At 38.0% G+C, this 26,393-nt stretch overlaps 1 protein-coding gene and 1 long non-coding RNA gene across 4 annotated transcripts in view; one reads left to right on the top strand and one right to left on the bottom strand.

The window, feature by feature from the left end:
• The window catches only part of LOC141326062 (uncharacterized), a 629,392-nt gene that overhangs the window by 558,014 nt on the left and 44,985 nt on the right, over nt 1-26,393 (top strand). The window lies entirely within an intron of this gene.
• LOC141325700 (uncharacterized) lies at nt 3,353-14,645 on the bottom strand. Of its 3 annotated transcripts, XR_012353813.1 has the most exons (7): nt 14,587-14,645; nt 13,578-13,693; nt 8,437-9,388; nt 7,008-7,181; nt 4,406-4,656; nt 4,150-4,242; nt 3,353-3,942 (listed from the first exon to the last, which is right to left on the bottom strand). It is a non-coding gene; the product is annotated as an uncharacterized lncRNA (long non-coding RNA). The 3 variants fall into 3 exon arrangements; XR_012353811.1 differs by lacking the exon at nt 7,008-7,181 and having other exon boundaries at nt 3,363-3,942; XR_012353812.1 differs by lacking the exons at nt 7,008-7,181; nt 14,587-14,645 and adding an exon at nt 14,394-14,485 and having other exon boundaries at nt 3,363-3,942.

Genomic DNA, 26,393 nt, shown 5'->3' with positions numbered 1-26,393 from the left:
TTACTGATTGAGCACTTGCTGGGATCATGACACGAGGTAAGTTGTTGTCTTGATCATCAGTTCATCACATATTTGTCAGTTTATTGTCAATATATTAATAGTTTTCTTTAAATATTTTAGAGAAAGTAGTACTGATTGTTGGCCACAGTTTTGTAAAGTGGGCTGAAAGGAGAGCTGAGGCCGCCTGGGAGCCTAACTTGGGTCTGCGGAGCACCAGTGTAAAGTGGCATGGAAAAGGAGGGATGAGATGGAGCCAGCTACTGCCTGCCGTCCTCTCAACAAGCCAGAGACCAGACGTCCTGGTGATCCATGCTGGGGGGAATGACTTGGGTGTACTAAGGAGTCTGGATCTCCTAAGTTCCATGAGGAAGGACATTTCTGCACTGCAGAAAATCACCGGGGCCAAGGTGATTTTCTCCGGCATCACCGAGAGGTGTGTCTGGCGGTGGGGAAAAGGCCGGAGTATTAATAAAGCGAGGGAGTTTGTAAACAGTGCCATGAAAAAGTTCATGGCTGAGACTGGTGGTGGATTCATTGACCACCACATTATAACATGGAAGAGAGGTGGACTGTTCAGGTGGGATGGGGTTCATCTGTCTGATGAGGCAAATGACATGTTTTTGAAAAACATTGCAAGTGCTATAAGCAAATAAATTTTAAAGTAATTTATCTACAAAACTTGTTTGTCATTCTTTCTCAGTGAGTTGCATTTGAGGGGTTCCATATTAAAACTTTTTCTTTTCTTATGAATCATTAACCTGAAAAATATAAGTTGACTTTATTATGTATTATATTCCTGAAATGGCCTGCGATTCATGACATTTAAACAAATTACAGCAAATTCAGGGTGACTTTTATTTTTATTTTGAAATCGCGATGCATATTTTGAAGTATTCTTCTATGTTGGCATGGCATAGATGATTTACGTAACAAATCTTGAGATTACACACACACACACACACACATATGTTTGTTTTTGTGAATTGTGGGGACATTCCATAGACGTAATGGTTTTTATACTGTACAAACGATATTTGCTATCACCCTACACCTTCCCTACACCTAAACCTAGCCCTCACAGGAGACTGTGCATATCTTTACATTCTCAAAAAAACGTATTCTGTATGATTTATAAGCCTTTTGAAAAGTGGGGACATGGGCAATGTCCTCATAAGTCACCCTCTCCTTGTAATACCTATGTCATACCCATGTTATTACACCAATTTGTGTCCTGATATGTCACAAAAACAAACACACACACACACACACACACACACACACACACTTTTTTCCGAGATGATTGTTAAGCATTCTAAACTCACAGCATATGCAGAGGAAGAGTTTTTGGACCGAGCTGCTGAGATAGAGACGTGCTCTAAGCTTGTACAGAATTTGCAAATAAGTATAGATCTTTTTTACACTTTTATTTAAAATAGCAGGATTTTCTACTATTAATAAAACTTGAAAAAGACGAGACCACAGAAGCTGACGTTCAACTCCCATTTTTGTGCTGTTGACCAACATTGGTGGGCGGAGTTAGTATGAATAGACACTCCGTTTTCGGTTTTCATTTTGTGTATAATTAATAAAAAGTAAATAAATGCATTAATAAATAGTTTTAACACAATATTTTAGAGAAAATTGTACTCAGTCACAGCTATATCAAATGGGCTGAGAGGACAGCTAAGGTCACCTGGAAACCAAACCTGGGTCTTCTGAATAGTCCAGAGACTTGGGAAGGAAGGCATGAGATAGAGCCAGCTTCTAGATGTCATGCTCTCAACCTTTCAGCACTCCAATGAGGACTTTTAAGCAATTTCAGCACCAATACCACAATACTAAAGGCCGGAAGATGAAAAAAGCCAGGCATCAGGCATCCATCAACAACGCCATGGCAAAACACATGTAGTGTTTATCAATAATAAAGATATAACAGAGAAGAAAAGTGAACTGTCCAGGTTGGATGGGGTTCAATTTTCAGAGATTGTAAATTTTATATATATATATAGAGAGAGAGAGAGAAGTGCTATTAGTCCATACATAAAAAAATACCATATAGTAGTCAACATCTGAAGGGGATCAAAAAAGGTCATCAAAGTGGTTCTAAGACAAGGATAATTCTTTATGCTTTTAGGACAAATTTATTGAAAGGTTTTGATCCACTTCAAATGTTGACTACTGTATATCTACAAAATTATGTTTGTCATTCGTTTTCAGTGAGGTGGATATATGATTAAATAAATGTGCATCAATAAAAAAAAAAAAACCCTAACAAACATTGCAATATTGCAGATTTGACTCACCACAAAAGTTTGTGAACAGGCTCCATAGTTAAAGTGATTCAATAAAATCACGTAGAAATGTTTGTCTGTTATGTATTGAGCACAAAGTGAAAGTAAAGCAGACATTTGTTATCAGATGAGACATAGGCAGGTTATAAAAAAATGTAATGCTGCTGAATTTAGAACTACAAACCTACATAACACTTGTATTATTTCTGCCACAGAAAGACAGACTAAAATAGTACGAGTAGTACTGTACTAGCATGCAGTTCAACATATGAGTGTCATAAGCAGTGAATGATCTTCTGAGCTACAACAGCAATCCAGGAAGTGAAAACTCAAATGATTAATGATACCTTTCCAGATCAAGTAAGAGTGTGATTTTTTTTTTTCAGGTTTAGATACTAAAGTTTGCTTATTGGATATTCAGACATATTGTGGTCTTGGATAAGTACACTTAGTTAATTTGCAGAATTATAATAAAACAAATAAATATTTACACTTAATGTGGTCTTCATTTAGAGAAATGTATAAACCTTATTTAAAAGTAAGTTCTTACCATCTCAATGTACCATTCAATAAAGACAAACAGGCTTGATTTGCCAATTCACCTAAAATGTTTATTAAAATTAAGAAAAGCACCTGTTGTGCCAAATCCTGTCCACCAATCCTGATCCCAGTCACGCATCTAGATCCTAAAGTGTTTTATTGACTACCAGTAAACATTATTTCAGTGAAGTCATTTAAATATTATACCCTTATTGTATTACCACTATTAAATTTATAAAAGTGAAAACCGAAATATTACTGTTGCAATGTGACAATTGTACTGTATAATATAAAATATGAATATCACCATTTTACTTTACAGAATTATAAAATAAATTTATGTTACTCAATATATAATAAAATATAACTAAGCTTTAAATTGTAAAACACTTATTTTAAACATCACTTAATTATTATTTTGAAATAAAACTTTGTTTATAATTATATATATATAGACAGTTACATATAAATTAATAAAGATATATACATATAGTCACATAAATGTAAATACATGCAGATGCTCAGATAGATACACATTATATTTTTACGTATTATATATATATATTTTTTTATATATATATATATATATATACACTTATACAGTGGTTTAAAGAATTGCAGCTGGTTTAGTTTTGATAATCGCCATAACATGGTTTATTTTTAATTTTTAATAATTGTGCAGTCCTATATTTAATTTAATACTAATTAATTATTTACACGATTTTAATCAACTCAAAAACCCCTGTTTTGGAAACCCTAGTTGGAAAGGACCAGAGAAAGAGACAGGATCTGGCACAACACCCCCAGTGAGCAAGCCAAAGGCGACAGTGGCAAGGAAAAAACTCCATAAAGTCAGGAGGTAAAAACCTTGAGAGGAACCCGACTCAACAAAGGGGGAAACCCATCCTCTTCTGGCATGGCGCAAACATTGCAAAAACACATTCATTTAACCTAATATAACGAATATTAATATATTTAGAAATTAAACCAATTATGTTGTATGGTCAAATAATTTCTAAACATATTAAAATTAACTGGTCTTCGGATTATTAGATGAAGGATCGCCCGCCATCTAGCCACTGGATCTGACTCTTCTTGCAGGCTGGATGTCCTGTGGTAGAGGAAGTATAACAGATGTGATACCGTTAGTAAATTTATTTGAATTGTTTTGACTCCACAAGCCTTATGAAAAACAAAGTTTGAAAGACGGGTGTGATTTGTCTTGCAAGAGAACCATTTACACTTTAAAATTCTAAGCTCAGTATATAATAAAATGGACTGAAACACTAGATTTTACTAGAAGTATTTATGAACTTACATCAGTGCTTTAGTATGCATATTTCTCTGCTTCTTCTGTCTTCAGCATTGTCCTTTGCTCTGGTCTTCAGTGCCATCAACTACTGGTCCCATCCTGTAAATAATAAATGAATAATAGGATCATTATCATACACAAATACTAAAGTAGTAAATAAAAGTAAATTCACAACTTAACTTTACAGAAAGACACTACTTGTTTTTATTTAGTCACAAAACAATCTTCCAAACTTCAAAACCAATTCTAATCTTATGCTTACCACAGATGCCGGTATTCAGATGCTGTCATCATTAGTGTTGTAGCACACTCGATCTTCTCAGGCATTCTGACTTCAACTGCTGAAAAACATCAACATCAAAATGAGATTAGAATTAACATTTTCTTATAAATGTGGTTATGATGTGCAGTAGTACAGTGATTGAATCAAAATGTTTAAACACTTAGCTTTGGATGGTATATTGCAGAGTCGCATCCAGTCTTGGACATGACTGCTTTTGTCTCTTCCTGCAACTTTACAGAAGGGCACATATTAATGACAGAATAACAGTTCAATAACTGCATATAACACATTTAGTACAGATTGTCGAACAAATTAAAATTAAAACTTCTAATATAATAGTGTCTTACTAGTGTCTTACTACCTCCCCCTTTACCTTGCTATCTTCATGTTAGTGATGTTACTCACTTACTGCTTCCCTGGAGCTGCCACAATAATCCTCACTGTATCCTGTCTGTCACTGGTGCTGCTGCCAGTGTCCTCCCTGAATCTGCCTGAATCTACTTCTATCTTCGTCCTTCCTGCTGCTGTAGGTGCTGCTCTTCTTTCCTGCTAGCTCAGCGCCATAAAACCTCAAGACGACTATACGTCTCACCACAACTCAACCATACGTACCAACCCGTTGGCTAAGGCTGTTCTGAGCCCACTGGCACTGTTAATGCATGCTCAGAGCCACGGTTCCGTATGGCCTAACACCAAAACACAACCATACACGCCAACCCGTTGCCTAAGGTTGTCGGAGCCCAACCCGCACCGTTAATGCATGCTTGGTCCCAACGGTTCTGTATGGCCTAACACCAAAACTCAACCATACAAGCCAACCCGTTAGCTAAGGCTGTCTGAACCCAACCACCATCCTTAAAAGAATGCTTGGTCCGAACGGTTCTGTATGGCATAACACATAAACAACCATGCAAGCAAAACAAGTTGGCATAACACTGCAAAACATTTCCCAACGACAACCAAAACAAAACCACCTATATCAAGCGCAACACACAGTACACAGGATTGTGGTAACTGTGGTAGCTCTGTAACACACCCGACTGAAGGCAGAGGTCCGGATTTGAAATGTAGATGTGATCAAGTAGTGTGTGTTTTTCCGTCGTGGCTGTTGTAATCAGTTGGGTGTATCCTCGAGCTTGAAACAACTCCAGACTCGTTTTTTCCCAGTGTGTAGGAGGTCCTCATTAAAGTCTCCACAGACGATGACAAGGTCGTCGTGTACGAGGTCAAAATAATCCAGCATACCCTTCAGGTTAGTCAAAAAAATCTCCAACGTTGTACTGTGGCGGCCTATACACTGCTACAATTGCTGCCTTTATTGGCGAATCTAATTTGATGACAACGAACTCCAGATCGGTCACATTTTGTATATATTGCCGGGGCTGAGCTGGAATGTGCTCCTTGCAATATATTGCGACTCCACCTCCGTTCTTCTTTCCAATGTCTTGATGCGTGGAGTAGGAGACGTGTCTGTTGTGGGTAAATAGGTTATATCCGTCCAATTGGAGATCCGATGAAGTAGACGATCCGGACAGGTGTGTTTCCGTCAGACAAAGAAAATCCGCGTGACGCAGCTCATGATACCATCTGATGTCCTCGATGTGGGGTTCAAGTCCTTCTGTGTTGTGGTGAATGATGGTGAGGGTATGTTCCTGCCTGTTCTCCTTAACGTGCCGCAGAAGTGGCATAATTTCTTCGACTGGTGCTCTCCTCATGGCCTGCAAAGAGGCTGTGATTTCTGGATTAACATATATCTTTTTCTCTTCGAAGTCTGTGATGTGTAATCCACGTAGGGAAGTGGTTCTGCTAAGGGCAACGTAGGCCATTCCTGGCTCAAAAATCTTCTTCAAGGACACTACTGCAGACTGCATCGTCATGCCTTGAACTTTGTGGGCTGTGCAGGCGTAAGCTAACTTGATGGGAAACCGCTCCTTTCCTCAGAGTCTCTTCGGATCTCTCGATGTAGACCAAGACGTCGTCTTCACCTCCTACTTTCTTGCGATGTTTCTGGCCAGCGTTCAGATTGTCGAGTTGAAGGCCTAGCATCTCCACTGTGGCGATTCCATCCTTCGTTTTGGTGATGATGTTTGCAATCCTGCCAAAACATCCGTTGACGATTCCGTCTTTTACGTCCAGATTCCTGGTCACCATTACACAAACTCCCACGGCAACTTCTATGGTGTCAAGTAAGTTGTCCTTTTTTCCAGTGGCGGGTTGCGTAGTCTCTTCATCCCTCCTGTTGTGGGGTCTTTCCTGTAGTCTTCGGCATCAAATGTTATGATGTCAGCGTAAAGGGCCTGCACAGTCTCGGTATTGTACTTAAGGGCTTCTTTGTTGGTGGCGAATATGTGCAGTGCTTCACACGGACAGTCTTCTGAATTCTTCACAGCCTGGGGTAACAAAGTTCTATCATCTTCCCTGAGAGGTTCGGCCTTCGGCTTTGCTCGCAGTCGGTTCAACAGCTGAGCGAAAGCGAGGTCTTCTTTCTGGCGCATGATCTCTGTCAGGGTGACGATTTGAAAATTGTCCTTCCAGAAGTCCAGCACATCCTCTTCAAACACGCACAGCGGTTTGGCTTTACCTGTCGTGGGCAGCTGATAATAATCCCCTACAGCGAGACAAGAGATCCCTCCAAAAGGCTTCTTGCTGCCTTTGATCTGCTGAAATCTCCAGTTGATGTAAGCGAACATATCCTTTGAGATCATGGATACCTCGTCGATGATAAGGATCTCCACGTCGCGTAAACCTGCTCTCACTTCATCAAGGGAGACAAAGTACCACAAGGTCTATTTGTAACATACAGAGCTTTTTTACAGTAATTATGACATGGTGTGTGAATGCAGCACAGCACATTTCCTTTCCCTAATAAAACACACTATGAATTCAATGATAGTACTGTTTTTCGCATACTGTAAATGTTGACCCATTCTTCCTCTTTTTTATTTATTTATTTTACCTAGACATGTCCTGGCCAGGATTTCTATATTGCCTAAAATATCTAGGTGCTGGCTTAATTTTTCAGTTTTCATATTTTCTGAAGGTGAATCACAACAATAGCTTGACCTATAACATGCAGGCATTGACAATAGCCCCTTTCACACAGAAATCCCGGTAAATTGCTGTCAAATTACCAGTATGACTTTACCAGTAAATACAGAAATGAAAGCACTGATGAATGAGAAAGAAGGCTGGGTCTCGAGCACAACACTTGAAACGCCTGTGAAAGGAACTACTGTCTGCATGTTATTGGTAAAACTACTTTTCTACGTTGGTCAAACTACTGCTACGATTTGCCAGTAATGTACAATGCCGCATAATTGACCAAATGTGGCACTTGAAAAGGTGGGATACAAAGAATGGTCAGAGAGATTGTCCTTGTTTTAATCATGAACTTCATTTTGTTCAATTTCACAGAAAACAAGGCTTCTTGTATAATTTTTTTAACAAAAAACTTTTTATATTTTCTATTTTTTTTCTGTTTATTTTACAGTTAACAAAAAATTGCTTGCACTATTCTTTTTATATCCGTTTTCTTTTTATTTACTATATAATTAAAAGATCCTTGCTACAAGCTAATCTGAGACTTGTCAGAGCTTACATAGCATTGTTGATTTGATTGCTTCCATTGTCCTCATTTGTAAGTCGCTTTGGATAAGTGTTCGCTAAGTGATTAAACGTAAATGTATCATAATTTTGCATCCTAAGTACTGATTAGTTGTATTCCCTTTAACTTTTCATAAATTTACTTTCATAAAACGGTTTTCATAAACCCTGAAAAATACTGCTTTTTCATCACACTGCCAGTGGCAGTGAGCCGTAAGCAAGATGGATGCACACAGATGCTATGCACTTCCACCTCTCTCTAACTACTACTGCATTTTTTTGCATCACAACACCCTGTGGGCTGTGCCCACCCACACACACCTAACTATTTACATATTAACTAGCTAACATAGACATGCTTAAACGATTTCAATGTGAGAACAAGAACTGATTTGCAAAGTCTTTACCTGTTAAATTGTCTTACAGGTAATCATGCTCATGAAGAGCAGGCACACAGTTGTCTGGCTTCTGTGTTTTGGGGTTCAGGTGGGTCATCGGCAGGATCCTCCACAACCTCTGCATCAACAATGTCCTCGTTCTAAAGACAGAAGTTGTGGAGCACTGCACAGCAAGCAACAACTTCTGGCACAAATGCAGGGCTCACTTCCAGGGCCTTGAAGAAGATGGACCTCCAGCGTGTCTTCAGCATCCCGAAGGCTCTTTCAACAACGTTGCGTGCACGAGCATGCTTGACGTTGAAGCGAGCCTGAACAGGATTCTGTACGGGGTGATGAGGCAGATGGGCGCGCTCAAACAGGGGTACCCACCATCTCCGAGGATGCATTTTCCTGCAGGTGGATATAAGCGGCCAGAGTAAACAGGGCCGTTCTTAAGCACCCTGGCATCATGCACCGACCCAGGATACCCAACAAAGACATCAATGAACTTCCCCTTGTGGTCGGTGATGGCCTGCAGCTGAACAGAGTGGAACAGCTTCCTGTTGAAATAGCATGGGGTCACTTGCAGGTGCTTTGATCTGGATGTGGCAGCCGTCTATTGCACCAGCTACCGTGCAGAAAGCTGGAGACCCAGCCAGCTGGGCAAAACCTCCCTCCACTACCTCCAGATCATCCGGGGTCGGGAAAGCGATCACCATTTTCAAAATACAGATGACTGCCCTGCTGATTCTGTGCACAATGTCATCCACCGTGGACTTTGGGATGTCAAACCTCAATATCTGTTTCCCAGCCATGGTCAAAATCTGACTTCAAAGCAGCGATGAGGGACGTGATGGACTGTCGTGAAAGCTGCAGGCTGGGATGAAGGTCAGATCCATCTTTGAAATAAAGCTGAAGAATTGGCACAGCAGCATTCAGGCGGCAGTAGGTTGTAGGGCTCACCGTCTGTAAATCAGGGTTTCTGCAGATATGAACAAGTGAAATTTAAGACTTTTTAAGACCTTTTTAATACCACCTTATATGAAATTTAAGACCTAAACCTGTAATGGAAACACGTTACATTACATGCATATAAATATGTAACATTTAATGTAAAAAGTAAACAATATTTCATGGCTGTCATAAATTATATGTATTACTATGATATACAGTGAACTTTTCATATCAGCAGATACTATTCCACACAAAATATCCCCATAAAAGTACCACTTAGAGATATCTGGTGATGTAAACTATTTATTCTGAGGCATATTTTCAGTACCGCCGCTCCCTATACGCAGAGTACGCAGTCTGCGTAGGGCACCAACTCCCGGGGGGCACCATCCCAGCTGCTCAAAAAAAATCGTTTTTATATATTATAATAATAAATTAATATTAGTAATATACAAACACAAATAAACAAAAATATAAATGTATATATTGCATTTTACGGTGAACGCAGACTAGGCTAGTAAGCACACGTGGTGACACGCCCTCACCTCTGTTTACGGCTGCCTATTTGGCCAAAAATGATGATAATAATTGATGAACAATATGCCTGGTCCTGGAAAGAGACATCAACAGTCCGGCGCCGAGAAACGAAAGAAAAAAAAGCCCAAGATGAAGCCCGTGAATCACTTTCAGGTACTTTCATAATCCTGTGAAACTTTATATTATTCTGTCGACGTTAATAATGTGTTTTAATGTCGGTAATAATTTCACGACTAACGCATCTTTCTTAATATGAATACAGGCAGATCTAAGTAAACAAAATGATTTAAATGCAGTATATTAAAACAATTATGGTAATTATGATTATTGATTAATAATGACCATATAGTGTAATTAAATAACAGTGTTAAAATACATAATCTAATACAAAATTAACAGTTTACATTACAATTTTAATAGAAATGCCTGAAAAGGGCACCAAAGGCCTGGTAAATGCAGTTGTTACACTTACATGATGATCGAATTCCTTGTTTAATATTGACCAAACATTTAATTAAAATATCCACTTAATCTTTCCTATCATTTCCTCAACAAAAATATGTGGACATCATAACCCTTGTCTGCTTTATTGTCAAATAGCAAAGGCTTTATCAAATGAAGAGCTCATTTACGACTTTGCCTCAAGAAAAAGCAGAAGTGTGCCTTTGTAAATTTTGAACTTTGGAAAGCTCCAGCAGATGACAGTGTTGATTTTATTTCAGTTTATTATTGTTTATTTTATTAAGATTTCACATTTTTAAATGTTTTATTTAAAGTGTAATTTTAGTTTGTATTTTTTGCTGTAGAGCTGCAATTGTAATTTATAAATGATACAATTTATTTATGTATTTACTATTTACATCTATTTGAATAAAGTTCTATTTTGGCCCCTATAGTAGGTGTTTTTTATTATTTTATTTTTACTTCTGTAATATTTGGGGGAGGGGCACAAAAGTAAATTTCTGCTTAGGGCACCCATTTGGCCAGCAGCGGCCCTGCATATTTTCATCAGTGCTCTATTAACTTTTACATCTTAAATCTGCATATTTGATTCACCTTTTTTTTCCTTTTTGAAATGTTTTCCTTTGCAATCATTACAATTTTTCAATAAATTCTATATGGCTGTTAGCCGTCAGATTACATAATTTACACTGCAAAATTAAAAATGCAATAAATGATGTTATGAGATTAATGTTTTAAATCCATTTATGAATATACAAATTGGAAATGCTGGGCTGGGGATGCATACTTTTAAACATAGGCTACTAAACTACCAGCAGGTGGCAGTAAGTCACTTCATGAGTGAGTTATTTCGACTGATTCAAGCCAAACTCTGAATCGATTAGTAGTAAAATGTTTCTTGGAGAATGTGCTGTACTTCTGCTGTGATCCTTGTTTGGAACTATTTTCGTTGGTGAAACAGAACAAAACAGTTAATCTGTCATCTACAATGTAAGTAACTACTTGACTAACTAGTTTATTAAACTAAAATTAATGTCATGTAATTTCTTTATGAGTGCTGTTACGCTTGTTTGTTTTGAAGTCTCTCACAAAGAGACCAGAAATACACTACTCATTACCAATTGCCGTTTACGTTGAATAGATTAAAATAGGAATCTTTCATGCATTTTGATGTTTCTCTGGTTGTTTTTGTCACTTCAGTTTTAATCAGGCTATTTGTTTGGTCGGGCAGGTAAAATAAACATTTTAAAAGTATCTCAAAGGCTGGTGGTCAGCTAGCTTGACCTATATGTATTATTATTATTATTCATGGGTACCAAAGACGTCACTTCCGCTATGCTCGCCGCCATATTTGTGTCCGATATGACAACAGACACAGCGCATCTAAATGAGATTTAATAATAAATTGAAATAAGAAATTACTTTTTACTACTACTTCCCACACTGTGTATTTGACTTGATTGTATGTTTAGGACAAAAAGTGTAAATTATTGTGAACGTAGTCGCTCGATGAAGGCTTTAAGACCTTGAAGAATCCTGGTCACTACTTCACAGCGAACGGGACTCGCGCTGACGGCACTAATTCCCTTTTACAGTCCACGCTTAGATTTCGGCAAATTAGTTTTGGCGAATGCAAAAAAAAAAAGTGCTTATTGAGCATAAGCCCAACATCCAGCAAGCCAAGAAAACATAAAATATACCTGAGGGAAGACGTCTTTCACGTCTTGTGTATTCCTAAACCTGGATCTCATTGAAGCACAAATTCAAGCACCAAAAGCAAGAGATTTCTTTATTTAAAATATGCATTTGTATTCATTCAAGCTATATGGCTGCAATAACATTTTAGTTTAGTTTATTACACCACTTGTGCAGCCAGTCACAATTCACAATGGTACCATTTACTCGGGACGATGGTTTGTGTGTAACTTGTGTGCCATTTTGTATGACAAATAATTTTTAGAGTAATTGTACATAAATAGTTTTAGCAAAACAAATATGATTATTTTTGAGAACCTTTTTACATATACTTTACTGCAGGCGTTGCAATGACGAACGCTATGTAGTACAATAGTTTAGCGTTTATTATTTAATTTTCATAATTCACTAAACACTGCATAATCTAAAACATAATCTTGCTCTTAAGCCAAATACACACTGAAACAAATAATTTACGGCATCTGGATGTACTGTAAGTCACAATTCTCTGCATTAGCACTGTTTTGAACTTACTGTTCGATTGCTTTCTTGTTTACTACATCTTTGGACTCACGAGTTGATCGGTTCAAAATGATGTAATCGCAAAAAAATGCTTCTTTTCATTTTAAGGCATTATTTTGGTTATAATGTACTGATTCACAATCTTATTCAATAATTAATTATTATTCCACTACTCTTGTTGTGCCGAAAAAAACACCCTTGCTGTGAAAAGCACCTGCGTGAATGACACCGGTACACTAAAGGCTATACTGTATGCATACCGACCCACTTCAAGCACTGCTGAGATCGAATAAAACTGTAGTTAGGTTTTTTTCTGATGATTGTTGTTAGAGCTAACAGAATAACAGATCCCGGGCATATTGTATCCTTGTTGTGAACAGTCTGGGAGTTTTGTTGATCTTCCTCTGGTAGTTGTGGCTGCTGTGACCATAGACTGAAATAGGTAGCGCGGACACAAAAATGGCGGCGATAAAGCACAGTGACGTCACATGGTCCCTATGGATTGAGAACTAACTAGTGTTGGCTCTGATCCAAAAGTGACACGGATTTGGGGTTTGCAGAGCTGCAGTGTGGGCCTTGCCTAAGCAGTGAGGAGCCACCAATCCGAGAGAGACTCGCGCCGATAACAGAAAGCCGATTGGCTATTGCATGTTGGTCTCATTTGTAGTTGTAATACAGCAAATTATATTTGGACTAGTGAAATAAAGAACTACAACACCACGAAAACCAAGCAACAACAACAAAAAGAGAATTTAAATGAGCATTAGAGGTAGCGTTACATGGACATCGGAAAAATAAGACCTGTGTAAAATTATTTAAGACCTAGAACAGCGAATTTAAGACTTTTTAAGACCCCGCGGAAACCCTGGTAAATGTGTATATTTTTAATTTGAATATTTTATTTATTTATGTACACAAACATAGCTCACCATCTGTAAATATGTAGTATATAGTTTAAAAAAAAAAATCATAATCATTCAAGAAAGGAATTATTTTCTTACCTTTGCATTTGCAATGACACTCTTCATACCTTCCGGGGTTTGGAAGGAGAGGCTTCGTCTCCTGATGTCTAGGTGAAGAACTCTCAGGCACAAAGACAGCCAACACACTGCCCATTCTGAAACAGGACAGATGAGATTAGAGGAGGAGAACATGTTAACAGATTAACATGCAAATTCTTTGCTGATATAATACAATGCAATAAGCAGTTTCCCAGTCAGCAAATTTCCTCTGGGCCGGATCTGGCCCATACCAACAGCTAAAGTGTGGCGCAGATAAGTTTTGGTTCCTCAGCCCAAATCTGGTCCACATCTTTTTAGCCAGAACCAAGCCAAAACAGTGCCATAACCCAACCTAAAATGAGCCAAATCATGAAAACAGATCTGGTTGAAATATGGATCTTATATGGTATCCTTATATGGTTGAATTCTGTAAAGGGCTATGGCCCGTACGTGGACCACATGTGGCTGATAAATCAAAAGCCATAATTTAACCATATTTATGCCACACCTATTAATTATTTAAAATATTACATGGTAAATCTTAAACACAAAATTGATTCACAGACATTTTTAATATAATAAAATTTTAATAACAGAAGTACAATACAGAACATTATTATTGTCTATTATTGTCAGAGTTTCCCTCAGCTCTCCTTCACCAGTGTCTCGTTCAGCATTCATCATTACATACACCTGCCATCAATCACCAGTTAGACAACTTCCAATAAACCATTTACAAACTGCCAGCAAACCCTTTACAAAGCTAACAAAATCGCTCATCTACACATAAAGATGTGATTAAAATTCAAAACTTACGTAAATAAGAGCTCAATCTTGAGTTAGACTAGTTTTCTCTTCTGAAAAAGGTTGACATGCTAACAGACTTTTTCGAAGACTGTAAACTATTTCTATGAAGTAAATATTCAACAGAAGTGAGTCAAATACAAGTAAGAAAGGTGTCAGGAACAGTTGTATATATTATTTGTGTAATTTTAGGGACTAAACTCACCTCAGAACTGTGAAAAACGCAGCAAGAGACGTCTCTAGTGGCTGTCAGTTAAAGTGTTGACACCCGTTTCCATGGAAACTCCCTCTGCTTCTGCGTTTGAATGCGACTCAGCTGTCTTTAGTTGGAAGATTTTTTTTTTCATTCAGCCTTATTTAATTTTAAAAAAATGATTGCTTTTGTTAACTATTAATTCACTCAGTGACTTATAGATATATAAAATAATTATTGTTCTTTTTTTAAATCAATAAACACCACAACACTTTATATAACTCAAAAGTAAAACTTTTTATTTATATTAATTTGAGTCTACAAAATTAGTTCTGGACCTTTATATACATATATATATATAAAATCTATTTTGTTGCACTGTGATAACTGTAAAGAAGAAATAATTTGTACACATTACACAAATACTGTGGTGAACAGCAAATACCCTGGTGAAAAAATAAATCTATAAATAAATAAAATAATAAAAACCCTCATAAAATTTTGTAATGGGTTAATGGGAATTGTGTTGGTTTGTCTTCTATAGGCCTATGTCACGCAACAATTGAATATCGAAGAACGTCTCCGAGTGGGGAGACGGCAGTTCCGGTTCCCTTACAAAAAAACCCTACAGGAATCCTGCAGGATTTTCATTTTTTCTGCAGGATACCTACTGGTATCCTGTAGGAATTATAAAATTCTGCAGGACAAATTGACAATATGTGCAGGCAATTCCTACAGGTTTTTAGAAACATGCAGGATGATCCAGCATGCTTTAAGGAATCCTGCAGGATTCCCATTTTTTTTTTGCTGCAGGATACCTGCAGGAATAATGAAATCCTGCAGGGCACATTGGCAATATGCAGCAAATTCCTACAGGTTTTAGAATGGACCCTTCAGTACAACAGAAAACCCAGCACACACAAGTGAAAAATCATGCAGGATTTTATCATTCCTGCAGGACTGCAGAAATAATCCAAAAAAGGAAAGTAGTTTCTTGCATGAGTTATTATTTCCTGCAGTATTAAAAAAAAAGAAAAAGAAAGAAAGAATGACCTACCTAAATAACTACAGATTGTGAATTCTACAGGATAGGCTATTTCACGAGTTCGCTCTTGCATATAATAAACAGCGTAAAAGTTAAGCGTGTTTGGCATGCTGTCCGGGAGAGGGCCCCGAGCTCGGTAGTCATTCCCGAGCCCGGGGCACTCCCCCTGCCCAGGAAGAGGGGTCCGAGCTCGGCATTTGGCCCGAACCCAATAGCGCTCCCCCTAGCTGGAGGTGAAGAGAAAATAAAAAGGGGGGGTGGGAGGGATGCTGAAATCAGAGATAAGTGAAGCTAGGACTGCTTGGTTATTTAAAGGGACTGTAGTAATTGGATAGGGAGAGTGACTGGATAGGGAGTGATTGCTGATGATGAATTGGCCGTGTTAATTATCTGCGCGAGCTCCTCCTGAAATTTGTTAATGAAACATCACTTAAAAAATAGAGAAAAATACGATAGATTTGCGATGTTAATAACTTTAGAAATGCATCATCATATGGGTACGAAATTCTATTCAATAATCAACATTTCTTTGATGTGTTTGTGATTCTAGAGAGCAGTGCACCAATTAACTTTTATTTTGCTCTGGTGACGTGACGTCATTAAGATGCGCTGTGCTCCTCATCTGCTTGTGGTTCACCTGAAGAAAGGTTTGTGGTTTTAAAGTTTTAACCAAGCGTTTTTACAAGCTATGTAAAATAAATGCATCATAAATATAATAGTGATGGGAAAATGAAGCTTTTCGAAGCACTAAAGCTTTCCCCTCAACTGAATCGTAAAAAGGTTCATTACTCGAAGCTTTTCAACACGTTGCACACTAATGACATCTTGTGGTCAAAGGTGGAAAAAGTTGCCTTTGCGTCCCAGATCTCAAAGCGATTTTGGACAGTTTCATCAAATACATCAAGTTGTGCTACGAAAACCGTCAGAAATAAAAAAAATAATAAAAATGTAATTTTACTTGAATTAATCTGTAAATAAACTTTTTTATAAAATTCTAAAAGTATAAGTATGGTTTATGTAGGCTTATACTACAGGGCCGTTGAATCCTTGAATCTGATTGGCTGACGAACGTTCTAGAGGTGTGCATTATATTCAGGGAAACGCACGGCGAATGTAGTTTGTTGGACTTTCAAAGAGTCCCATGCGTGTTCAAAAATGGTCTGGAGTCAATCTGTCAAAGTTCAAAAGTTTTATTCAAGCTCAGCAATAGGAGAGACCAGATTTAAACTGAAAAGTACCACAAGTTCCAGACAGCTTTTGACCGAATTACAGTTCCATATCACTTCGCATAGTTATAACTGTAATAACGGACATTTGCATACACAAACAACAACAACAACAACATGGCAGACCATTTTCCGCACGTACATTTTAATATTTATGGTAAATATGAAAATTTTAACAACTGGGCGGCAGCAGTATTGGACAGTCCAGATGAAAAACAACATAAACGGAAGCGGACATCAAAAGCAGCCGGCAAGAACAAAAGACATAAAACGATCAGCGAAGAACAGCTAGACATACTCGAAGGAGAAAAACATGAAGAAAACACCAAAAAAACAACAGCTTGGGCAGTTAATGTGTTTAATGATTGGCTTAAGGCCAAAAATATGTCTGTGGATGAGGTAGAGAGAGAGGGAGCAGACGCTTTAAATACCCAGCTGCGAGCTTTCTATGCCACTGTCCGAAACGCATCCGGCGCAGAGTACTCCATGTCAAGTTTTATTTCCCTAAGAGCAGGACTGAACCGCTTTATGTCCAGATATAACATCACTGGTCAATCCGAATTCAAGTCATCAAACGACGTATTCAGGGCCGTCCTCAAAAAGTTTCGCAAGGCTGGAAAAGACACCAGTTTTCTTCATCCTCCCATCTCCATCGCTGAAATACAGCGCATTCGCAACTCTCCGTATCTGTCACCAGACACAGCAGCCGGACTGGTTCGCAAGGTCTGGTTTGATGTTCAGCTGAACCTGGCAAGAAGGGGCCGTGAAGGAAATCGAGAATTGAGAAAGCATTCGTTCGTTATTAAAAAAGACGAAAATGGAGATGAATATGTTTGCTTGTCTTACAATGCTGAAACAAAAAACCACAAAAAGCCCACTGATCCTAACAAAGACTGCTACCGAGTTTTTATGTTTGCTAATTCAAGTGACCCCTTTTGCCCAGTCAAAAGTTTCAAGAAATACATCGCTAAATGCCCACCTGATGCCACATCCTTCTATCTTCATCCACTGAAAGCCCCACAGGAGGAGCTCGACGGGCGAGAGTTCTGGTATACCCGCGAACCGATGGGTGTGAACTTCCTCGGAAATATGCTTCCACGCATCAGCGAGGCAGTCGGGTTATCCAAAAGATACACCAACCACTCACTGAGAAGCACCGCAGTTCAAATTCTGACAGAAGCAGGGCTGGAGAGCAGGCAAATAATGTCTGTCACAGGGCACAGGTGCGAAACAAGCCTAAAAAGCTATTGGACACCTTCGGCTAAAGAAAGAAAACAATGGAGCCTGATCCTCTCAGGAAACAACAGTTCAAATGTCACAGAAAATCAGAAATCAGAAACCCACGATCAACAGGAAAAGGCGATCTCTGCGAACACACAGCCCCCCGCGCTTGATCTGCCGTTTTCAATGTCGAATTTTACAATTAATGGAAACGTGCAGTTTAATTTTAATAAATAAAACAAAGGTCTAGATAAATTAAGTTGTAGCCATATAAATCGAAAATGAAACAATAATGGCTGGCCTGCTGCACGTTTTTATCGAAGGTACAACAAATAAATAATATTGATATGGCTAAGAACTTTGTGTTTCATTTATTGCTGCAACTAATAGAAATATGCAACGAACCAATAAATAAATAAATTAGTAAATATACACGCACAAACTTTTTTCTGTCTTGCAATCACGCGCTCGCATGCACACAATAGGTCACATACTAGCACAGAAACGTATTGTCAGCGCTATACATGTCCATTTCTCACTAGCAGGGTAATAACAGCTGCATCTTAAAGCAGATGAACTTACAGTTGAACTTTTTGCCACTGAGACGCAGTTATTAACGGCATTATTTTGCTATTAACAGCCCAAGCGTCGTTACTAGGTCTAAAATGACGTTTTGGAACTAGCAACGAAGCTGTTGGATGAGCTGCGTAAGAAAATAATCCTACTCACAAAAGCATTTTAAGGATACAAACCGGACGAATGTCTTGAAATATATCATTTGATCGTTGTCTTGAGGTGTGGTAACTGTAGTATAAGCGGAATAATTGACTTCGGTCCGTTGAATTCCTAGAAAATAATGCACACCCGAGGTGTAACGGCCACTCTGCTTCGCGTCGTGACCGCATCACCACCTCGGGTGTGCATTATTTTCTAGGAATTCTACGTCCCGTCGTCAATTATTCCTTATATATATTAAAATTTACTTTCATTTTTGCATTGGTCTTAATAGATTCTGATGGCCCCATAGATTCTGGTGTTTCCCCATTCAGTTTTTCTTGATTGCCTGCACATAATTTCTAATCGAGAAACATGTAACAGATAGATAGATAGATCTAGATCTATAGCAGCTGGGGTGCTGGAAAAAAAAAAAGTAAAATAACAGGCACATTAAATTACAGTATTTTTCCATAATTCAAAAACAGTTTTTTTTTTCTGTAATTTTACACAATATTTACTTGAGCTTTTAATATTCAATAAGGAACTTTACTTAAATATTGTGGAAAGTTACGTAAAAAACATGAAATTATCCATTTTGAACACTGCTTTAACTCAAATAATCAGTGTAACTATTTTCTTGAGCTTTTAATATTCAATATGGAACTTTACTTAAATATTGTGTAGTATTTCAGCGAGAATCAGACAATTTAGGAGACTCGATCAGAAGTTAAAACACTTTTACATCTACACACTCAAATTCCACAAGAGGCCTCCGTCATAAATCTGACGTTTCATAGCCTGGCGCCAGAACGCCAGCCTGAAGCAGACCTAACTAACCAAGAACTTGCAAAATTAACACAAAGACACTTCTTCATAATCAAATCCTTCGAATAAGGAGATTGTCAAATTTGGAGCAAGTAACCAAGATTAATGGTCAAAGAGATGCACATTTTGAACATCACATGATTAAAGTCATTAGCGATATGGTTGGTTTTCCCCCACACACAGGACACAACGGAAATTCCTTCCCTAAACTTTTGACCTCCCAGCTTAGAGAACAGACCCTCACAGAAGGGCACAGAAAACTGTCTATTGATGTACATATGCGCCTAAAATGTGCTAAAGAACTAAGGAGCAACTCCTCATTTCTATGTATAACTTCCTATCATATATGTAACCCACACATTTGTCTATTATGTTTTAATCACTCATTGTGTATGTCCCTTTTGATAACTATTGAATAGTTTAATGGTTTATATTGATGTTTGATATGTCCGAGTTGGAAATCGCATTCTCAAAATGTTCCTGCAATTCAATTCTTTGCGAAATGTATTATTGTCTTGTTATAGAAATCATGTCCAAATTTATCTCTGCAAAGAGCGGGAATTTGGGATCACGGGACTAATAAGATAACATGGTGATTTATGGTTTGGAAGGTGGAACCAGCAGCCCACCGGAGTTCAGCCAATGTTCTAATTGGTCAAGACATCATTTTGGGATGTGTCCAAAAGCTGAGTTTAAATACCAAGGACACCCTCAAATCTCTCTCTTATCTCTTGCAACTTTTCTCACTCCTTACAACGCTCTTCACGTGCTTCGCGCCGCGGCGTCTCGACGCCGCCTGGCCTGAATGCCAGCCTCCTCATCTAAAGGAAACATGAGGAGATCATCACACTTATCTATTACTTTAATTCTTTTATTTCTTTCCGTTGAGAGTTTCGTGTCTAGTTAAGTTTGTGCAAGCCGCGACCGACCCAAACGCCTTCGCGGACCCGAACTCTAACCAGCGCACAACTCTCGTATCCAGCCAACGCCCAAGAAGACGTCACATTGACCGACCACCAACCAATCAGCAACCTCGGGAAACCCCCTTTCTGGAACGAGCGACGAAAGGAATTCCCTTCACAGACAAAGGCAACGCAAGTAACTTCCAGGTTCTAACTGAACTGGTGCATTTGATAAAGTTTAATAACCTCTTTGAGAGACTCAATACGAGGGTTAATTAAGTGATTGATGGTTGTTCAGGTCTAAGCAAATGCACATATTGCTATAACTTGGGACTTCATATTTTCATTCCTTTAAACTCATTCTTTCCTCACTTTCTCTTTCTGCAACCTGTGTGAATGCGTGTGTTTATGTTAGATTAGTTTGTATGTGTTAGGTTTATCCAATAAATTCATATTTTTATTAAGTATCTTGTGTTTCGTGCTTACAAGTTATTGCCTTAAACTGCTGATTTTGCTACTGTGCTTATATATAGTGTTTTCACTATATTCTGGATAGTAATATCCATTGCAGAGTTTCTGTTAGACGACTTGTGAATGAATCGCGCGTCGACTCTGAAACAGCCGTAAAACAGCGATTCTGTTCAAATTCCCTATTGAATCATATTCGATTCCCTTTGAGCTAAATTATAAATTATTATGTAATTAATCCCTATTACAATCTTACAATTGTGGAAAGTTACGTAAAAAAACATGAAATTATCCATTTTGAACACTGCTTTAACTCAAATAATCAGCCATAAAACATTGTTTTAATAATTTATTCATCTGCATGAGTATAACATCTCAAAATGCAAGAATATCAATATAGCATTACTGCAATTTACTTATTTTCTTTGTTTAAAACTACAACAATATAATAACTGCAACAATATTCAAATATACAAATTACTCCAAAAGTTAAAATTTCTGCAACAACACAATTTATAACTGCAACAGTACACCATTATTTTAAAAAAAAATCATAACTGCAGCAATATACAATAAAAGGAATTTTTCAGATCTGTAAAAATATAACAATTTGATAAACAAATCCGAACGACCTGGGAACAGATGAATTCATCTTGACAACACATGAGGCATGGACAAAAAAACAAATTATTAAACCACGAAAGCAAATGATCGCCAACTATATTAAGCCTGCCAGGCAATGAAGGATGATCTGGCTCTCAACGTTTTTAGTCCATCCATTCATAGTCCGCAATCTTGTTAATCAATGAAAGAACCTTTGGACTGACTGCTGTTAGCTTTCTTGATGTGGTCTTCTCCACTTTTGATCCCTTCTCAGGGTTCATCTTAAACAGGCATCTGTTCAATTAAAAAAAACATTAGTAATAAAACATTCTCCAAATAATAAATAGAAATAATAAAAGCAGAGTAATTATAATTTGCGTAGGGCATGCTTGTGGAGGATGTTTGCTATAAAGACATGCATGTGAGAGGATGTTATGTGTGAGACAGACATATTGAAAGAGAGTGTTATGTGAATGTGTGTGTGTGTTCTTGAATGAGGACAACATTTTGGGGTTCTCACCAGCATTATAAGGACACCTTGGTTTATGAGGAAACTTCGATATAATTATGTTGTTTTTTGACTCCAAATAATGCCCCCTATCATGTTTTTTTTTTAAAAAAAGGCCTTATATACCACAATGTGTAAGTGTATGGTTTTTAAGGATGTCCCCTTTAACCACGATGTGCATTTTACAACAGTACAATCCCTCAGGAAATTATACAACAATTTGCGGGAAATGGATAAAATGACGATTTGATGGATAAATATTAAAAATACAAACTTAATATTAACAGATAACAAAGTTTTCGCTTATGGCAGTGTGTCTGCCATAGCCTACATGAAGTTTTGTCTGATTGGTCCGTTTTGAAAACGCCGTTCGCGGGGCTGGACAATTTTCTCCTACACAAGATCTTTTAAAATTAAAAGGTCAAATTTAAAAAAAGAATAAACCTATGAATTAAAAGTGATTGCAGCCTGCGTGTTTTTTTCTCATTGTGATTGACAACACTACCGACCAATGACAATGCAGAGGGAGGTTTTCCTGGGATGTCAATCCTTTTTTTTCCCCGCGAAGATCTTCAGACTGTGTCATCGAGGAACGAAGTAAGCTAATCTGTGCTGTTGTAATACTTTCTGTTAGCCTGGAAAAATCCAGACCCTAATCTATTAAGATTATGGGTCTGGGATCGAACAATGAAAACTGCCTAACTCGAGGGGTGGCACCAAGCATGCATTTGAAACTCTAACTGCACGCAACTGGATAACGCCACGACCAATCACAACAATACACGCTCAGCTACCAGCAGAGCTAAATGATGTTTCATTAACAAAGTTCGGGAGAAGCGCGTCAGATGCTTAGCGTAAACATCACAAGTCAATCAGCGCCATAGGTTTAAATACAGCTGACTCACCTCAATTCACTCGATGGTTTATCAGTAAACCTCCACCACCCCATCTCATCACTCCGAGTTCTCGCTACTCCTATTGGGGGGTAACGTACTCTGGGTTCGGGCCACTGCCGAGCTCGGAGCCCTTTACCGGACAGCACGCCAAACATGCACTACTATTATCCGGCTAATTATATGTAAGCGTGAACTGATAGATTAAACTCTTGCCGTATCCTCTGGATTTCCAGGGTAACTTTCTGTAACATTATTTGTAAAACCTAAAATTTTATGTCTCTTTAAATATCGTCTTTTATTTTGAATACATTTAAGCTACTACGTTTGATAAAGCGAATAATTAAGGTGCCGCGTTATCGTTACCTCAGATTCAAACTCATGCCGGTTTCACACTGCACGCGTAGGACGTAAGCAGCGCGCATCCATTGGGCTTTCACACTGGCAGCGTTTGTCGCGCGCAGCTGAACCGCAGCTTGTGTACTGAAAATATAGACGAGTATCGTTCATTCGGTCCGGCATTTCAGGTGTTCTCTGACAACTGTCTGTCATGTGCATTGAATTGTGATATGGTTGTATGTTGTAGATTTACTGTAAGTAGAAAATGAGAAACGCTAAAATATTGAATATATTTTTAGACAAAGATCTTAAAGGTCTTAATGATTACCAGGTTGGTTTAAGATAATTAAAGGCAACAGTTTTTCAATAACGAGAAGAATATGTAAAAGTATGATATTTGGGGTACTAATCACCCCAACTGTTGGGGCTAAAGGCACAATAATTTACAAGATAATAGATGACTGACTTTTACATTTGTTGACTCATATGGTATATATCAGGGTTCCCCAAATCTTACCCTGGAGGTCCAATGCGCTGCAGAGTTTAGCTCCAACCCTGATCACACTCACCTACCTGTTATTCTCTAATGATCCTGAAGGCCTTGGTTAGCATGCTCGGGTGTGTTTGATTAGGGTAAGAGCTAAACTCTGCAGGAAAATGGATCTCGAGGTCCAGATTTGATGATCCCTGGTATATATCATATTTTTATGGTGGTTGTCCAACTTTGAGATAATGAAACCATCATATTTAAAAACATGATAAGACATAAGACAAAATTATTATAGGATCACCTTCAATACTTTCAGAATCTTCACTTTTAAAAATTTTGTTTCTGTATTTTAAAATATGTTTTATATTAACATTTTAATGGAAGTAGTATAAATTTATTTATTCTTGTATATATCAAAACAAGCAGAAAATAGGACAAAGTTTGTTAAAGTGATTGTTTTGAACAAGTAGGCTAACTAGACATTATTTACAAAAAAAAACATTATTTTTACTGGTGAGCCTTTTAAACCGTGATTGTGTTACATGTGATACATGATTTTATGGATAACTTATTTTTCGTGTTAATCAGGCCAGTTTTGATCAAGATCGATGCACTGTGGCTTTAACCCAGCGTAAGCGGCGCAGCAAAAATAGACTCGGCGCCAAAACGATCGCAGCACTGACGCTTCTGCTCTGCTCCTGCTACGCGCTGCTGCGCCGTCCCTATGTGCGGTGTGAATGCTCTAATCTGTTAACATGGGCGCCGAAAAAAAATATGCGCTGCTTACGCCCTGCTTACGCGTGCAGTGTGAAACCGGCGTCAGGGTTAACGTTACGACCAAATAAAAGCTATTTGGCAAATTTAGAAACCACGACTGATGAGTTGAAATGTCTTTGGTCTACGTATATATGATGGTTTTGTATTACGAATTTGTAATATTCGAGATCGACCAGAACCGAACGTCATAGGCTCCCCCCAAACTTCTTAAAAGTAAGTTACGTACTTTGTGGCATAACGTTACAACAACGTTTCTTGGTAACGTCAATATTACAGCAACCATTTCGTCACGTACTTTCTAGAATCTGAACCATAACGTTAGATAGTTAACAAATGATTCGTTGTACTTGCTTCTGTCAAATCGGTTTTGGCCTTACTTTATCCGAACTGTATGTTTTCTTTCAGATTTCTCTCTTTTGTGGAAATATATATCGTTTAGACAGTGTTTTATAATAGAAACTTTATTCCCAAGACTATCCAAGTAATGTTACAATGTTAACAACTTGATAACATACATTACTCATCTGAAGATCTTTCCTACAACTGACTATCACATTTTTGAATTTCAGTGAATACCAGAAAGAGCTCCAGAGGCAGGGGGCTTACCCCTCTTCAGGATGCATGTATACACATTAGTCTAAAAAAAGAAGAAGAAAAAAAAAAACATCATTTTATCAAAATATATTGATGAAACTAAAGGTAAGTATTTACACTTATATTTAATGTTTAGAAGAATAATGTAATCTGTATAGTAATGTTGTTTTTGTTGTTATTCTTAATTTATGTATAGTAGTAGTATCAAAAATATATTTTTTTTGTCAATTTCAGCCCTGGCAAATTTCATATTATTGTATATAGGTTGTGCCATTTGTTTTTACTTATGTATGAATGAAGTATATCTTTGCTGGCAGTATCTGTGTAAAAAATTTCATTGACCGACATTATGTCAGTGGTGCAATAAATTATGATCTCTTGCAAGATTTATACTATAAAGGTAAAGGGCTCTCCATTAACGCTTGCTCACTTGTATAGGACAGGTGTTTTTTTATTTTGTTTTTTTGAATGGGCTACTGAAAGAATTTACAAGTAGTTTGTAGGGGTGGGAGAAAAAAATCGATTCTCCGATGCATCGCGATTCTCTCTTCAACGATTCTGAATCGATTCCTAATATTTCAGAATCGATTCTGAGCTTGTTTTTTTCCCGCATTTGGCACGTGTGCGCACTAGAGACGCGGCACGCTTTTTTGCACAGAATTTGCACTGTGAGACACGTGCGCATTGCTTGACGGTGTGTGCTTCCATCTGCAATGCAGTAAAATTAGATGCACGAAACTCGTGCACTGACAGATTTTTTACATGCGCATTGTGTTTGTTTGTCCTAAAGCTCGATTGTGGATGCGGTTAAATGCACTTGCATTTTCGAATAGTTTTAAACAAAACTGTACATGCAGTTAGTTATGTTTTCAGAGCAGGACAGATCTGTGCATCAGTGGCGTTCCGTCCATATAAGCTGCTAATGCTCCGCATACCCAGGCTGTCAGAGAGAATGCATTCACGTGTTAATTAATATAAACATGCTCAAGTTGATACCTTATTTGAGATTGAATCTTCCAGGCAAGCAGATTCTCTGCATCTTTCTCGACTCCTCAGAATTAATGCGCGTTCTCTGTTTTGCTGGCATGCGCGTGATTTCATTCGCGGGGTAAGCTGTCTGAGAAGCGCTCACCCAAACGGAAAAACGCACTGTTGCTGCCAGATCCTGATTGCTGAAAATCATATTGTGTTTGATGCGCAACTTACTCGAC

This window comes from Garra rufa, chromosome 2 (genome assembly GCF_049309525.1).
Source record: "Garra rufa chromosome 2, GarRuf1.0, whole genome shotgun sequence".
Lineage (NCBI taxonomy): Eukaryota > Metazoa > Chordata > Actinopteri > Cypriniformes > Cyprinidae > Garra > Garra rufa.
This window is presented reverse-complemented; position numbering and strand designations above follow the sequence as displayed.